The 17,324-nt window shown below is 42.5% G+C and overlaps 1 pseudogene; it reads left to right on the plus strand.

The window, feature by feature from the left end:
• Nucleotides 1–16,736: 16,736 nt before the first annotated feature.
• LOC129343680 (guanylate kinase-like) lies at nt 16,737–17,324 on the plus strand (annotated as a pseudogene).

The following is a 17,324-nucleotide window of genomic DNA, read 5'->3' on the forward strand; positions in this document are numbered from 1 at the left end:
TTAATATGGCCTTAGGGTTGCAGGACCAGGCAGGGTTGTGGCCATTTAAAGAAGTATCTGTCATCTATCCATCCGTCCATCCGTTCATCCATTTCATTTACAGTCCCCCTTTCTCACTGAGATTCAAGGCAGATTACACAGTATGAGATTAGTACAATCAGTATCAAGTACATTTCCATACAGTGTCAAGGACATTTCCATAAACAATGCAATTGCATAAATAAATGCACGTTTACAAAGACATAGCATTAGCAAGAATCCAATAGAGTAGAAGAAATGCTGAAACAGAACATATATAAGGCAACATAGTGGGGAAGTCACTCATTAGTGAAGCATCTGAGACACCTATTGCTGCAATACAGCCCTCCTATCTGAGTAAAAGGCCTTTTTGAATAATTTGGTTTTGCATCTAATTAGTGATGGCTCCAAAGTTCAGAAGAGTCAGAAGCTGAGAGTCCTTATGGCAAACTCTAGGCATTCCCTCATTCCAAAGAGCACTAAGAAAGTAAGCCTACAACTCCACTGAAATCCAGGCCCAGTTCATAATGACCCCAGTGTCCCACCAGGCCTCCCTGTTCAACCCCTTTTCTGAGAAACCACTGTGAAAGAATGGAGTGAGTAACTTGTGGTGTGGAAGCTGGTTCGCAAGGACAGAATGTAGGCCTCATCTTTTAGTTATGTATTTATTGTTTAGTATATGTTAGCAGTTTCTAGGGATGCATTTTGACTGAATGCAGTGCTGAATGCTAGCATGCTTCTGAAAATGCTGTTCCCCTACTTTCTCTAGATTCCAATTCAATTAGTTGGGCTAGGAGTAATCAAAAGTCACTCTTGTCTATACATGAATTCAGCAGCAACGGACAGAAAACTTCATATACATTAAGTTAGCAAGTTAGAATTAAAAACCAGGAATTCATCGTCATTCTTCTGAGCAGTCCCACATTGGGACTGCGCAGGTGCAAACATCTCAGAGAGAGATTTTTAAAGCTCTCAAGTACTATGAGAAGGCAGCCCTCCTCCACAAAGCATGCATGGTTCATTTCCCGCCAAAATGAGGCATGTTATGAGGGAGAACACTCCACCTCCATCAAGCCGACCTTGATGCAATAGGACTCAAGCTCTACTCTTCAGCAGCTCTGAACTTCAGGATTGCAAATTATCACCCAATCATTTCATTATTCTCTTCTTACAGCAACTAAATTGACAATAAAAAAGCCTTTTACCTTTCTGCTGAAAACGATCAGTTCGCCATGCTTCCTTCTTGTAGTATTCTGTTAAACAAACAAAGGAATGAGACTGGCAGCTTGTTTAACAGAGTTTGAAAAATTGATCACCAAAAAAAGGGCATGATTTCAAAAATATATGGCCTGCTATTGTCCTCTAACATCCCTAACAATTTTAGTTATCAAACTAAATGGCATAAAGATCTTAATGAAGTGCTGACATTAGACAACTGGGAAAAAGTGTGGTCATCAAAATTAAATAAATCCTCAATTATATTAACTAAAATACAAAGCTATAACATTATACACAGGTGGTACCTAACACCCCAAAAAATCTCCTTAATTTACTCTTCAGCTTCGCCCTCTTGTTGGAAGAAATGCAATAATGAGGGTAATTTTGCTCACTGTTGGTGGGAATGCCCCTTGATATCTTAATTTTGGTCAGAAATATTAAATATTATTAAGGAAATAACAGGGTACAGTGTCCCTATGTCACCAAAAGTAATCTTCTTGGGACTGTGGGATCAGACATCAATTCCGAATGTTAGAAGAGACCTTATCAACTCTCTCCTGGTGGCGGCTAGGAGAGCAATAGCAACCAAATGGAAAGACAAATCTCCACCTACTACAGAACTTTGGTTTACAAAAATCTGGAACCATTTGATAATGGAAAAAGTAACTGACAACCTACATCAGATGGAATATCAATCTTTGGGATCAAACTTCTGGGAAAAATGGATCCCATTTTACGAATACATAGAAGCAAGAGATCTGCAACCTCCCTCTTCACACCACTCATTGTTGATGTATTAAAGTTGAAGCACTGTGTTAATATTTGTAAATGCAATGTATTATATTGGTTTGTTGTTTGATTATTGTTACAGTTCTAAAATTGAATAAAAATATTTTTTTAAAAAAAGAAAAAGAAGAATTGATCACACAGCTCAAAGAACATTTGTTGGGATGAATTTATAAAATAGTATTTCAATTTGATACAGAAAAAAACAACAAGTAAAACTATGTATGATCTAGTGGATGCAGAGTTTGGGGGTGGGTGGGAATTGCTATGCAGCAGTGCGAAACTTTATGGACAAAAAAGGTTAAATTTACAGAGTCATCTGTTAAAAGAAAATTGGTATAATGTTTTTCTGATAGTATATTACACCAAACGATATAGAAAAAGATAAAAATTATAAGGGAAATGCAGATTGAACAAAGGGTTTAATTCTATAGCCTCCTGAACTAGCCCAGGCTTTCTACTTTCAGAGGGAAAGAAAACTCTCTCTCCAACCCACAAAAAAGGAAAGAGTGGCAGCTCTTTGCAGCTTGGGATTGGCTGGGAGTGGTCTATGCTCCATCCTTGCAAGGGTCTAATTGGAAGGGAGAGATGCCATTTCCACGACATCTATATTGCTAAAGAAAAACGTGCTCATTCTGCATGACTGGTAAGCATTGGAACTTGGGAAAAAAGGATTTGAAGGGGGGAGGGGTTTGTGTTATTCCCAAGTATCTTTTACGTGTGTTGTCATTCTGGAGAATCAAGGTAATGATTCAAAACAGTGGTTTTCATGTATATCTTGGGCTTCGGTGTTTTGTTTTGCACACCCCTAGTTACCATCTCCATTTCACAGCAATGCCACCCTTAATTCCTCCCCAACTACTGCCATTGTTTGCTCTGAGGGGTTACAACGGGCTCTAAATGTGCTTCTTACTAAAGGGGCCGTTCAGAAAGTACCGGAGTGTAATACCCAGTTTAGTTTCTACTCCAGGTACTTCAGAGTTTCAGGAAAGGATGGAGGAATCAGGCCCATTCTGGATTTCTAACAGTTAAATAAGTTTACTAACACTGAAAAGTTTTGGATGTTAATATTGACAAAGGTTTTTACGACTACTGGAATTAAATACATAGTTCATTGTTCTAGACCTGAAAGATGCCTATTTTCATATCTCCATTCACCCAATGTATAGGAAATGCCTATGCTTTTAAGGGTGTAGAAGTGTCCTATAAATACAGTGTTGCCTTTTGGGTTGGCCTCTGCACCACTGATCTTTGCCAAGTGCATGGTGGTAGTGTTTTCCTTCTTCACATCCAAGGGTTGTGCCATCTATCCCTATTTGGATGATTGGCTGCTGTTGGTCTAGTTGGAGTCACAGCTCTTTGACCAACTTTAGGTTACCATTGACACCATTTCCCACCTAGGCCATCTTATCAGTTGGAAAAAATCCAATCTAGTACCTGCTCAATGTGTACATTTCATTGGTGCCAAACTAGACTCTACATTAGGGAATGCCTTCCTTCTAGTTCACAGGGCGCAAGCCCCGCACTCCCTCGCCCTCTTTTTTCAGTCAATGCATTGGTAGTTTGTAGTTATTATGATCCAAAGGTTATTGGGGCTTATGGCTTCGACCACGGCTGGAGTGCCTTCTGCTCGCCTACACATGCAGTTCCTTCAGAACTGGTTTATCCACAAGTACAATCCAGGGGTGCATTCCCAAGACCTCAACTTTTTGATTCCCATGTCTGTACTCATATCTTTGTCATGGTGGATCATACTGACCAATTTGTGTCAGGGTTACTCATTTTATATTCAATATCCAGATTTTCTATTACCATGGATGTGCCCTCCTAGGTTGGGGCACTACTTGTGAGAAATATTCAGCACAAGGTGTTTGGTCATCCCAAGAGTCTCCATTACTCCCTTGCTTCTTTTGCAGGTGGCTTGCGCAACAAAACTTTTCAGGTACATATGGACAACACTATGGCCCTCTACTACCTGAACAAGCAAGGGGGAACGTCCTCTCTGATGCTCTGTACTGAGGCAACAGCAATATGGCAATGGGCAATACAAAACAACATGTCGCTTCAAGCCATCCACATAGCGGGCCCAAATAATTCCACACCAGATGTTATCAGCAGACCTTTCTTTGCGCGTTACAATTTAGTTTCCCGGATTTGGTTCAGTGTTCTGGAAACTGCTTTAACAAAACAAACCAGCAATTTCCAGGTGTATTTCTCAAATTATCATTTTGCACCTCTCTAGTAAGCCTGTATGACTACTAGAGAGATTAAAAATATTTTAAGATATTTGAACAGTGTATCTTGCAATTCACGCTATATTCCCTATGTTTTGTTTTGTCTGTGTTGTAACTTTGTTCAGCCTTTTGAATTATCTTTTCATTGTTGTTAATCTATAGAATGGCAGAATCTTGACTGCATCTTTTTCATTTCATAGAAAAGCTAGGAGTCTGTATATATTTATCAGTCATGATAAGCTGATTTCTCCTTTCACGATACAGTTATTCACAACATGCAAACATACCTTTTTCAAGAGTTTGTAGCATGTCAGCTTTCCGTCTTAGGAGATCTTATCTCTTCTGCAGCTATTGATCTGTGTTTTAAATTATCTTCCCTCGAGGCTTTCTGCTAAGAGCAACTTTTTCTTTGGATCTCTTTGTGTTTTTAATTGGCTTATGTTTGTTTAAACAAAATCACACCACTGCCTGCGGCAGCAACAACCAACCTGTTATATTTAAAAGGCAAAACATGCCATGTATGGCAGCTGTTTTCTATGCCGTCCCTCAGCTCATCTGTTGAGTGGCAAAATGTTATGCTAGCAAAAAAAAAACATTACAACTGGTTACAGTGCATCTGTTTAAATTTTGCATAATACAAGAAGACACAAAAAATGATAATAGAAAGGTTGGATTGTGTCATTTTGACAATGCAGTCCTAAGAAGAGTTACACTTTTATAAGCACACTGAAGTCAATGGGCTTGGAACGGTGCACCTTTATTCAGATTCACACTATTAACCACCCACTCTTAGAAGGTCACAAGCTATGCTGTTCCGGGGAATATGCTAAAAAGATCAGGCTCTACGAAAAATCAGAAACCTTAGAAGGGGGAAATAAAAAAAATAACAAAGAACAGAAGTTTGCACTTGAGCAGACGACTGTTTCCTGGGAGCCTCTGCTGCCTATGGGAGGGCAGCAAGGAAGGAGATGGGCAGGCAGGTGGAGGGGGCGACAGCTAAGCAAAATCCCGCCCCTCCCCCCATGCGTCTCTTCCTGGCTAAGGGAAGCTGCCTGGCAAGTGGCTGGCCAATGGGGGGGCGGGGGTTGCAGGAGAATAGGATTCCCCTCCCCCAAGAGTCTCACAGAGTCTCAACTTGTCATCCTCTAAAAAGCAAGTGGCAATGATATAGAAGTACAAATAACTCCACAATAAAAGCAGCACACACAAAAAGTAAAGATTTTTTTCTCATCTGTTTCCCTAGTGCAGGAGGAAATTGCTTGCACAAAAAGGAGCTGTGAATGATTCCTCACCCTAAGTGAGGTCTATGCAGGTGTAGCCTTTAAAAAAAAAAAAAACCCGAATCCCCTGTCCTGTTTGAGTGGGGACCAGGGGACCCGATGCAGCCCGTCTCTTTCCACAAAGCATCAATATTTGTTAAAAGATCTTCATGTGCACAGCCCCAGCTGTTTCATATACTCTCTATCAGAGCCAAAATAAATATAAAGTTCAACCATCTAGTAGATATTAACGTATGTGAAGTGCTTTGAATGCTCTAAAGTAGGACTGAGCTGGAAATGCTCTAAAGTAGAACTGAACTGAATGCTCTAAGGTAGGACTGCACTGAAAAAGTCTTCTCCTTAAAATAAAATAAAAAAGAGGGGTTGGTCTAAAATGGACAAATATTTGTCTATTTAAAGGTTGGTAGAGAATGCCCTCAAGTCATAGCTGACTTATGGCAACACCTGATGGGGTTTTCATGGCAAAAGACTATCAGGAGTGCTTTGCCATTGTCTGGCACAGCAACCCTGGTCTTCGTTGGAGGTCCCCCATCCAATTAATAACCAAAGCTGACCCTGCTTAGCTTCTGAGATCTGACGAGATCAGGATCTCCGGGGACGAGTATCATGAATCCAAGAAGCTGTGCCCTCGCTCCCTCTTTGGTTGGGTTTGCTCTTAGTGATGTCATTACATAGCCAGATATAATTGGCTTTGTAACACTGTGATGTCATCACATTCACTATGCTATTTCCAATTAGGTGAAATTGTCCATATATTTTATCCAAGGGGGTAGAAAAGTCCTAGAAATGACACCAAAACAACAAATGAGAAAAAAACCAATGACAGGAAATAGGAACCAAAAAATGTGATTTGCTAAATGGGGGGTGGGTGGGATCATTTGTACACTTAAAGTTCTCCTTTGGATGGAAAAATGAGCACCAGAAAAGCTCTACATACATTCTAGATTTAATGCCTACTGTATAGGGTTGCCAGGGAAATAAAACAGTCTGTAATCCTTTTTCCCCTACTGATAACATCCTTGGTGGAAGGCTGAAATAGAAATGTTGTAGATAAATAATAAAGGCACGTTGAAGGAATATCAGGTACCAGAATGACAAAAAACAGACATTGTGAATTACACAACTCATACTAGCAATATAAACAAAAATCAGGAGCAGATATTTGCCCTTTGAAAGACTGTTCCACACAAAAACACAAACGAAATTGCATTTTCCTTACCTGGTTATTTTAAATGCATTGACTGAAGAGATGAGATGGGAGCAAACTTTGTGTGTGCGCAAAATGCTGCATAAAACCAATTTTATCTGAATCACTTAGAGAGAAAGGAAGAAAAAAACCACAGGCAGAGATTCAAATTTATTCAGCATTTTGTTTCCTTCTTAAACTTCAGTATCTCATTCCTTGACTATGATCAGGGTGTGTACCAGCACACCGTTGATAACAAAGTTAAGTCGGTGTCAAGTGTCAGGACTCTAGAGTTCCGATGGAACTAAACTTTACCTTTTCAATTAAGAAGTGAAAAGCTGTTTTCTTCTTCCTTTTGGCAAGATTCCCAGGCTGTAAAAGAAACAAAAAACAAGTGATATTTGAAAGAAGACAGGCTGTGCACGACCATTCCCAAGTTCAATTTCAGATACGGCGGTGAGAAAAATGTATATGATATTGTCCACATCAGCACTTCAAACGTCACGTCATGGTCAGCTTGGAATGAACATTTTCAGAATAGTGATTAAAAATCAATCATGTTGATTGGAAAGATTTACCAGATGCATTCTCACATGTGAAACTAGGCACAGGCTGACTCTTTAATCTGACCCAGCCGTTTCCTGATAGGCAGATGCCCTGAAGAGTTACCCAGAGGGCAGATAGTCTAGGCTCCTCCTTTGAAGAGAGTTTGCTGTTTCGAGGAGGAGGGCGCAGCCGTTGAGCCTGTGCCAGGACTACCATTTTTTCCAAACAAAACAATAGCTGCCACTTCTTCCTGGCAAGGTGTATGCTGCTGTGCTTACACCTGGGCTGCCATCCTCATGAGGAGGCGGCTTCTCCTCTTTCACCAGGAAAGCCATCTTGATGGGGAACACAGTGGTCACAGCTGGCCTTGCTCCCAAACCCCTTTCTTTGTGAGGAAGCAGCACTGAGGAGGAGGCAGGGACTAGCCATGGGCACGAACCAAAAAAAATTAACGAACCAGCAGATCGTGGTTCGGTGCAGACGACGATCCCAAATTCCCGACCCGCCACGAACATCTCCCGATGCCAAACCAAACCGGATCGTGGTTCATGGAGGCCAAAGCGGAGCACGCCGGTGTTCCCAGCAATACAGGAATGGTGGGTAATGCCATGCTCAATTGTACTCTCAGTCTCTCTCCCCAAAGGCTAGCAAGTGGCAAGCAAGAGCTCTGTCCCACTCCACTGCTCGCAGAAAGTGAAACCCAGCCTGGGAGACCACTGCTATTTATAAGCATGGGTCCTATTCAGCAACATAGGAGGTCTGTGTTTGGCTGTCAGAGCTGCCTATCAGGGTTTGCAGGGATGAGATTGGAGTGCCTATGGCTACAGAACACCCCCTTCCCCCTCCCTCCCCTGGGTGTCTTCTCCCAACTTGTAACTGCTTTGCAGCTTCGTGGTTGGAAGGAAGCCCTGCTGATCAAGGAAAGCTGGGCTTCCACTAGGGTTTCCAGGGCGACAGAAGGAGGGCAGACAGAGCTCAGGCATTCCCCTGGCTCCATTGCCAGGGGAATAGATTGCTGGCTCCTGAGTGTCTGGCTTCCCGAACCACGCCCGAATGCAATGAACCAGGCCTCTCCCGGCCGCTGGTTCGTTGGCCATGGCCGATCATGGTCCGCCGGGTCATGATTGCGCGATCGCCATTTTCGTGGGTTTTTGAGGTTCGTAATGCGGTTTGTGCCCATCTCTAGCAGGGACCCCCCATTGTCTCCTCACCCCTGCAGCTCTTGCCCCTTCACTGAGCCATTCATCAACTTGGCAGGATTACAAAGTTAGGCCAAACATGACATGGAGTGACATAGGTCATGTTATTAGATATATGGACCAAAATGCAGGGAGACATCAGCCAATGATTTTGATTGATTAATAATCTGTCTTTTATTTGATAAATTCATGAATTGCATAATACATACATTTGGATTTAACTTCAACTTAAGTGCTTTCTAGAGATATTGAAATTTAAGTCGACTTGCCATTTAAAAGGCAAATGTTGAACTAATTGACAAAAGGGAATCTCAACGTTCTTGTTTTCTTTTTCATTCTCTGTTACACTCACTCACTAGATCCAAGTAGCCTCCCAAAGTCAACGAGGGTGCTTTTTAACTTTCACTCCATTGGCAAAAAACGACTCTTCCTCGGATCACTTAAAAGTTTATTCCATTAATCTACTACTAAAGCTTGCATCCTTTCCAATCACTTGGATACATCCCAAGATGACATTCAGATTTGCCTCAAGGAGAACAAACCAGGCTGTGCTGGCAAAGAAGTGAGAGAGTGATTGGGCAGTGATGCTAAACAAGGGCCGGAAGGGGGTTCTTCATAGGAGGCTATAGCAACGGTTCAAACCAATAGCCACCACAGTTAAACAGTCTTCTCACCACAGGAAGGCCTGGTTCATGAGGTCCAATCTGAACTGGCCCATAGAATTGCAGATACTGCTTAAAGTTTTAGACACTGGTGTAAATTATCCCAGCCAAGGACTATGGAAGGATGCTTCTGTCTAGCCCCCAGCAGCATACCTTTGTATTTTCTGTGACTGCTGAGAATCTCTCTACGGAGAAACATACTCGGTAAGTCTATCTAAGAATAAGAACTGACAGCAATTAGGAATCCAGCTCCTGTGCGTGGAGCAAGAGAATTAAAACCAGGGTTGCAAAGTTCCGTTCTCTGTTCTGCCGTTTTCTTTGTGTGTGACTTTGAAAAAATCCCTGTGGGGGCCTGATCACAAAGCCCACTGAAGCCTTTCCAGCCACTTCAAAGAGAAGAACTCTGGATGAGGTTTTAAAAAAAACCAGTGTAGTTTGGAACTGAGTACCATTTTTTTTATAGTATTTAAGAAACACCTGCTCGTTTGAGAGGGCTTTAATGAGGTGACTGCATGTTGAAAAACCACTGAGTTCTTCCATTGAAAAACACTAGATGTGTGAGATTGTTATGGCTGTAACAGCTAGCCAAAATGGAAGGAAGCTACTGTTAGGCAAACCTTGAATGAATTTTTTTGTTAGGAGTTTAATGTCTATGGGCTTTACTTTAGGAATAGATGAAGAAAAGAAATGGTCTGCATTCCAAAGGTCACCTGAAAAATATCTCTTTCCTTGTACTTCTTTCTTCATTGTGAAAAAAAAAGAATGAAAGTCATGCATGTTGATCAACATGTTTTCTTATGAGTAGGAAATGCAAAATGTACGAAGGGGCCTGAACTATACCTAGATTTTTGAGGATTGTTAAAATATGAATGCAACTTCATTTTTCTGGAGATGACCTTTTAAAGATACATATGCATTCTTTTCCATATCGCTGTGGAGTGGCAAACCAGTTGGGCTTGGCTGCTCTCAGAAACTCACATAGGAGACCACATTCTAGAATTCTGGGGGGGAAATGCTCTCTGAACCTAACAAGTGCCCCACATCTTATCTTCCTGAACAGCCATTTGCCTTGACTTGTAATCAGTTTAGTATTTATAATTAACAACAACATTCTATTTATATACCATCCTTCAGGACAAGTTAATGCCCACTCAGAGGGATTTTCCATGTATGTTATTATTATCCCCACAACAATCACCTTGTGAGGTGAGTGGGGCTGAGAGAGCTCTGAGAGAGCTCTGACTGACCCAAGGTCACCCAGCTGGCTTCAAGCAGAGGAGTAGGGAATCAAACCCGGCTCTCCAGATCAGAGTCCTGCCACTCTTAACCACTACAGTGAACTGGCTCTCAGTGAGCACTTAGAAAATTGTCTGTTTTTTGATACCTTTCTCCCAGTTCAAAATGCTGATATGAGGGTGCCCCTGGTGTCACCAGAGGTCAAATACGGGTATCGAGTTTTATTTTTCAGCTGTCATATTGGCATTCTTCAGGCCTGACAAATCAAGGGTTGTTGTGAGGATAAAATGGAAGAGGAGAATTAGGCTTAATCAACTCAAGATTCCTTTTTGCATTATGCTTAATCAGTGTACACATATGCTGCTATGCACTGACAACCTGAAGGCAAAATGAGATTATGGCAGGGCTTTTTTTCAGCGGGAACATGGTGGAATGGAGTTCCGGAACCTCTTGAAAATGGTCACATGGCTGGTGGCCCCACCCCCTGATTTCCAGACAGAGGCGCGGAGGGCAATCTCAACTCCCCTCTGTCTGGAGATCAGGGGGCGGGGCCACCAGCCATGTGACCATTTTCAAGAGGTTCCGGAACTCCGCTCCACCATGTTCCCGCTGAAAAAAAACCCTGCCTGAAACTATGTTTCAGACATCTTCAGTTTGAACAGAAATTATGAAGAGGCACTTCATGAAAGTAAATCAGATTATTATTTCAGCAGAGATCAACTGATAGAAGGAGTCTATAAGGCCCAAGCGGCCCTATAAAGCTGCTGGATCTGGCATGGTCTCTCCGTTTGACTCTCTACTTGCCTCCAGTCCAGACAGAAAGGCAAGTATATTAATTATAATTTATAAGCATAAGTATATTAATCAGGGCTTTTTTCCGGGGGAATGCGGGGGAACGGAGTTCCGGAACCTCTTGAAAATGGCGGCGTGGAGGGCAATCTAAACTCCCCTCTGTCTGGAGATCAAGGGGTGGGGCCACCAGCCATGTGATCATTTTCTCCAAGGGCAACCCACTGAGTTCCACCACCTCTTTTCCCAGAAAAAGCCCTGGATTATGGGTTGAATATTGCCATAAATTGTGTATGTGCAGAGGTCTCGACAAAGTCCAGAAATTAAGAATGGAATGATGGTTGCTCATTTAATGCTGTTATCCGCCCTGAGCCTGCTTGTGGGGAGGGCGGAATACAAATGTGATAAAATAAATAAATTAATTAATTAATACATCCACACTAGATCTGGAAACAAGATCAAGCAAGCTTAAAGCACCAAATTCAGAAAGAAGTTTGAATAGAGGGAATGTTGTTCCTATTAGTACTTTGCAAGGGAAACAAGATCCCGGCCTTCAGCTTCCCTTTGGTCAAAAATAAAAATCTATTATTTAATTAACTTAGTGACCTTTTAAACTGAGGTGATAAAGGGCAATGTAAATCAAAATCCCAAGTGATTAATCATTTTACAAATTGTATCAGATAGATGAAGGTCATCTGCAAGGTAACCCCGTGATAACACACACCAAATTCAGTGGGAAGCAACAGATGTAAGATAGAGGATCTCATTTGTTTTACAATAAATCATATTTTATGGGTTGTTTTCAATCTCTCTTTAAGATCGATGGCAACTCTCAGGGAAAGCGGAGACGATCTTCTAAATGTGACCTTGCGATATGGGTTCAAGAGCATTAGTGTTGAACTCAGATTAGGAGCAATTTAAAGAACCATTCAAGATAAAAATGGGAATGGCGTGGCCAAAGCTTTTCCTTGGCTCACAATCACAAAAGAGTTTGTTCACATTATCCTGTAGATTTAGATATACTTCAAATCAAATGCTGAAGGATGAGGAAATCTCTCTAATCAGATTTGATCCAAGATTCATTAAATACAAACTGCAGATATTGAACACCCAAGTTTAAGCTAGACCTCTTAAGTTTATTAGGCCCTGCTGTTTCTAGCATCCTATGGCCTTTTCTTAGAGATTTTTAGCGGTACATTTAAATATTTTTGTCATACTTGTGAATGTGCAATATGTATCTATGGCAAACCTAGGTGGGCTTCTCAGGGCCAAGCTACAAGTGACGAATGACACTTGCCTGGCAAGTGGAGCTCAAGTGAAGGGCAAGTGAACAGGGAGAAATACACTTGCCGTTCAAGTGTTATTCGTCACTTGTAGCTTGGCCCTCACATGTATTCTTCCCTATTCACGTGCCATTCACTTGTTCTCCACGTGATCAAGTGGAGCGCAAGTGAATGGCAAGTGAACAGGGAAGAATACACGTGAGTCTTTTCACTTGCCAGGCAAGTGTCATTCGTCACTTGCAGCTTGGCCCTCAGACAGCTAGAACTGACAGCCGGCTCCTGCGAAATACTCACTTGAAATCCAACATAGAGGTGACACAGGAAATTCATTAACAAGATTTCCCCCCAATATTTAAAAAGCTACAAGATGCTGCCTGAGAACTCCCAGTTTGTATTCCTGCTGCAATACAAGGGGAGAAGTTTTTGAACCACAGCTTGATTTCACTAATCAAAATCAACACCTCTCCAGGAAAGGAAACGAGATTACCATCTTTCATGCCCACCCCTCAACTATTAGGTGTTGGAGGAGGGCTAGATTTGACTGGTGAAACCGTGAAGGAGTGGAAGAGTTCAGCTCCTTCTTCCATCAAATTCCTTCAGAAACACCAGGAAGATTGGACCTCCCGCTCGCTGTTTTGGCCCTTAGTACCAAGCCTGTATTTGCCACACAGATCTTGACAAACTGCCTCTAATGACAGAGAGTGCCCATGGACATAGAAGCATGTAACTCTGCTTAGGATTCACTGACAATCAGTACGGTTAGAGTCGCTTGTGCCCTTAGTTGCACAAACGACTCCAGTACCCTCCCTTCAAGGTCTGTTGCTCATCACTCCGACAATTTTCCAAGCTTTTCATCCCATTCATCTCTTCTCTCAATAGCTGTGCTCTCTCTTTTGTGTGAGTCATGTGCCTGCCAAATTATTCACCCAGGCGGTACCCATCGGTGGGACTGTTGTGTTGGCTGCACTACAACCATCCACACTGGAAGGAAAATAATTGGCGGAAGGCTAATGAGAGGGGAGGGGAAGGCATTCTCCCTTTAGTAAGGCTTCACTCCTTGACATTCTTCAAAATTTGATAGAAAATCATTAGAATGAATTCCCAGGAGCAGAAAGAAATAAAATCTCTATAGGACAGAGCTAGAAGGATCCACTTGCCCCAGTTTTCAGCAGCAGCCCTGTGTTAAGCCGAACATGTTATTCAATACTACATCCACCTAAATAACCTTGCAACTTTTCCTTCTCAAAGCCACTAAGGTATCAATATATCTAATTCTCAACAAGGTATCACCTGTGGATACTTAAATCTGGAGACTGGAACCATAAACAGAGGAGATATCTCTCCACAAACCCAAGAAAAGCTTTAGGTTTCAGAAAAATCTGAAATCTAAAAATACATTGAGAGGCTAAAAACAATCCCAAATAATAGAAGGAGCACTTACAGCTTTAAGATACAAATGCCTTCAGTGGCCCTTGCTAGGCAAACACAAAAGTATTGCCAGCCTGCAAGCCTTGGTTTCTGTCAGTAAAAGATGGGAGGAGCAGGGTCCTTTCCAGGGCAGGCCCAGGAGTGTTTTGGCCTTTGAGGGAGGATTCATTGACACCAGTCCTGGCAGCAACCACAAGATGACTGATATGACATGGCTTGCTACTGTTCAACATAAGCCACCCCACAAATGAACTATGTGGTATAGTGGTTAGAGTTCCAGATTAGGATCTAGGAGAACCTGATTCAAATCCCCATTCTTCCATGGTTCTCACTGGGTGACCTTGTGCCAGTCACACACTTTTGGCCTAACCTAGCTCTCAGTGTTGTTGTGAGGATAAAATGGAAGAGAGGATGTAAGCTTCTTTGGGTCTCCATTGTGGAGAAAGGAGGGGAATAAATGAAGCAAATAAATAATACATATGGTTGAAGATGGTGGCAAATATAAGGTGGGTGGGTAGGTGGGTGGGTGAGTAGGAAGGAGACAAAGAAGTGGGGAAAGTTGAGAATACGGCAGAAGAAAGGAAGAAATTGTGTGGGGAGGAGATTACAGGGGAAAGTCAGGTGCTCCCCCCTTGTCAGTGCAACTGGGAATGGTCCAGCAGTCAAACCACAAAGGGTTTTTCCAGGGAGAGGCTGTCAGGGGGAGGGAAGGAGAAAAAAAGCTGAAGTCTGGGGCAGATAATGGTAGGATGGTTGATGGATGGGAAGGTCAGAAGGACATTGGAAAAGGGGAGAGGCAGAAGGTCCTTCAGGGATGGGGAAAAAGGAAACAGTGGGGAAGGGGAAAATAAGATGCCCGCTGCAAGTCCTTGTGCTTCCCCCATTGGGTGTGTGTGTGTGTGTGTATTTCTCACACTTAATAAAGCTTGGAGTCTGTATATGGAAAGCAGGGCAGGAACCAATTAGCAGAGGCACAGTCCTCACCTCCTCTGGGAAACTCTCAAAGCCCTGGTGGCATGCTGCATCCTTTCGATTTTGCTGGCGAGATGACTGAAGAGCACATCTGGATTTACAAATTCATTTTCACCCCCCGCATTTTTTTTTTGTATTACTATGCTGTCAGGCTTAATATATATTGGAAATTATTTAGTCCCCTTGCATTTGAATTGCAAAAAGAAGACCAAGCGTAAGGTTCTTTGAGTCCATAAAAAAACGGGGGGGGGAGGGTATACTTCTTTGAAAAGCTATATCACATGTTCCATGTACATTGCAGCTGTTGATAGATTTTATTACATTTTCCAGTTAAGGGCCCTATTGCATCTGCAGGCTAGATTTATTATATTTGGTTTTACTACTTCTCAAGTTCAGGATATTTTCACATTTGTCACTGACTTATTTAATCTGTGATCAGTGAGTCTACTTCACAAGCTGGCTTGCAAGGGATGGTTATGAATAATTTCACCTGTTGTTAACAGCCCCAGCAGTCAATTTTGATTATGACTGTTCCTAATACTTCCCAATGTTCTGCAGGTGCTTCTTATTAAATTTATAGACGGCTTAAGCAGGAAAAAATGCACTGAAGCAGATGAGGATAGGGCACTCGGTGCAAACAGCCGGTTATGGAAAGAAAATCAAGGGATGGCTTCTAATTTAACAGTCCCGCGTGCAATTTTTGAAGTTTGGCAAGCCTTGGGGTTTCATTCATCTACATGTCTTTTTTGGCATTGTTATTGTAAAGCAGAAGCTACTCAAGCAACTGAAATCTTTTGTCCCATACTTGATTGCAATTAAAATACAGCACCAGTCATTTTGATGTTACTTTAAAATGTGTTTATATAGAATCATTGATGTACATAAAATTATATTGGGCATCAAGCAAAAAGAATGGATATAAGCCTCAAAGAGCTAATACCATGGGTGGGGGGCTGGAAAATAGGATTCCATCCCACTCGGTTTTAAAATTTACCATTGAGGTCCTGTCGTAGTTCCATTCTGTTTAGCTATTGAGGCGTCCTGTACTAGAATGCTACTATTTTTTCAGTTTTGTCCCTGGTACTGTGGGATGCCCCCGGCCCCCTGAGATTCTTTCTGTTTATCCCTTTAGAAACAAGTAGAAAACTTTTATTCTGTCCAAAAGTGGAAAGCTGGTTCTATTCCAGTGTGCATCCTGTTTCTGTTTCTAGATCTGCCCAGTGTTGAGAAAAGTGAGTTAAAGATAGTTTAAAATTCAGAGTTGCAATGGATCTTGAATCCACAGAGAGTCAGACACTTGTTTGCTGTTTAAGAAAAGTTTACTTCTAGACATCATTGCCAAGTGCCACTCCCCTCCACTCTTCCTAGGGGTGGTCGTGCAGCCATGATGAGCTGGGCTCTCAGGGCCAAACTACAAGTGGTGAATGACACTTGAACGGCAAGTATATTCCTCCCTGTTCACTTGCCCTCCACTTGCTCTCCATTCAATCCACTTGCCGTTCAAGTGTCATTTGTCACTTGTAGTTTGGGCCAAACTACAAGTGACGAATAACACAGGTTGGACACTTGTCAGCTTCCCTCAAGTTTTGGCGGGAAATGTAGGCAGCTTGGCAGAATGTTGGACAAGTGACAGTTGAAAAGTCCATTGGACAGCAGTCGGAGAGCCAAGCTGCAAGACCAGGACGCCTACGTTTCCCATCAAAACTTGAGGGAAGCTGACAAGTGTCCAACCTGTGTCAGGCATCACTTGTAGCTTGGCCCTCAGTGTGAGGGGAGAGGTTTGTTGCCAGCAGCGGCCAGGCTTGCCCCTCCCTCCCTCCCTCCCTGGCGCTAACCACCTTTCCGGCTCAAACGCCTCCCTTCATGAGCTGCCGCCTTTTCTTTTGGAGCACATTAGCAGTGATGACAGGACCAAGGCCAGTTGTTCTGAGTGGACCTTCCAGTGCAGGGAAGAACACTTTGCTGAAGAAACTGATGAAGGATTATGAGAACATCTTTGGCTTCAGCGTATCCCATATCACAAGGAAACCAAGAATGGGAAAGATTACCATTTTGTGACCAGAAAAAAGATGCAGGAGGAAATCAATGCTGGAGGGTTTGTTGAACATGTGGCGTTTTCTGGGAACATGTATGGAACAAGTATATCTGCTATACAGGCCATCCAGGTGCAGAACTGGATCTGCATCTGGGATATCGACATGCAGGGTGTGAAGAGCATCAAGAAGACGGACCTCAATCCCAGCTGTGTCTCCATCCAGCCTCCGTCCATTGAAATCTTGGAGGGAAAGGCTATGAGACAGGCAGACGGAAATGGAGGCGAGCTTGCAGAAATGACTGAACGCGGCTTGTGTGGACATGGAACTTAGTAAGCAGCCCGGCTTTTTTGACTTGATCATTGTTAAGGATGATTTAGATGCAGCATATTCAGAACTGAAGAAGATCCTCACAGAGGAAATCCAGAAGGCTCAAGGATGCAAGAAATCCTGA

This window comes from Eublepharis macularius, chromosome 15, assembly GCF_028583425.1.
Source record: "Eublepharis macularius isolate TG4126 chromosome 15, MPM_Emac_v1.0, whole genome shotgun sequence".
Taxonomy (NCBI): Eukaryota; Metazoa; Chordata; class Lepidosauria; order Squamata; family Eublepharidae; genus Eublepharis; species Eublepharis macularius.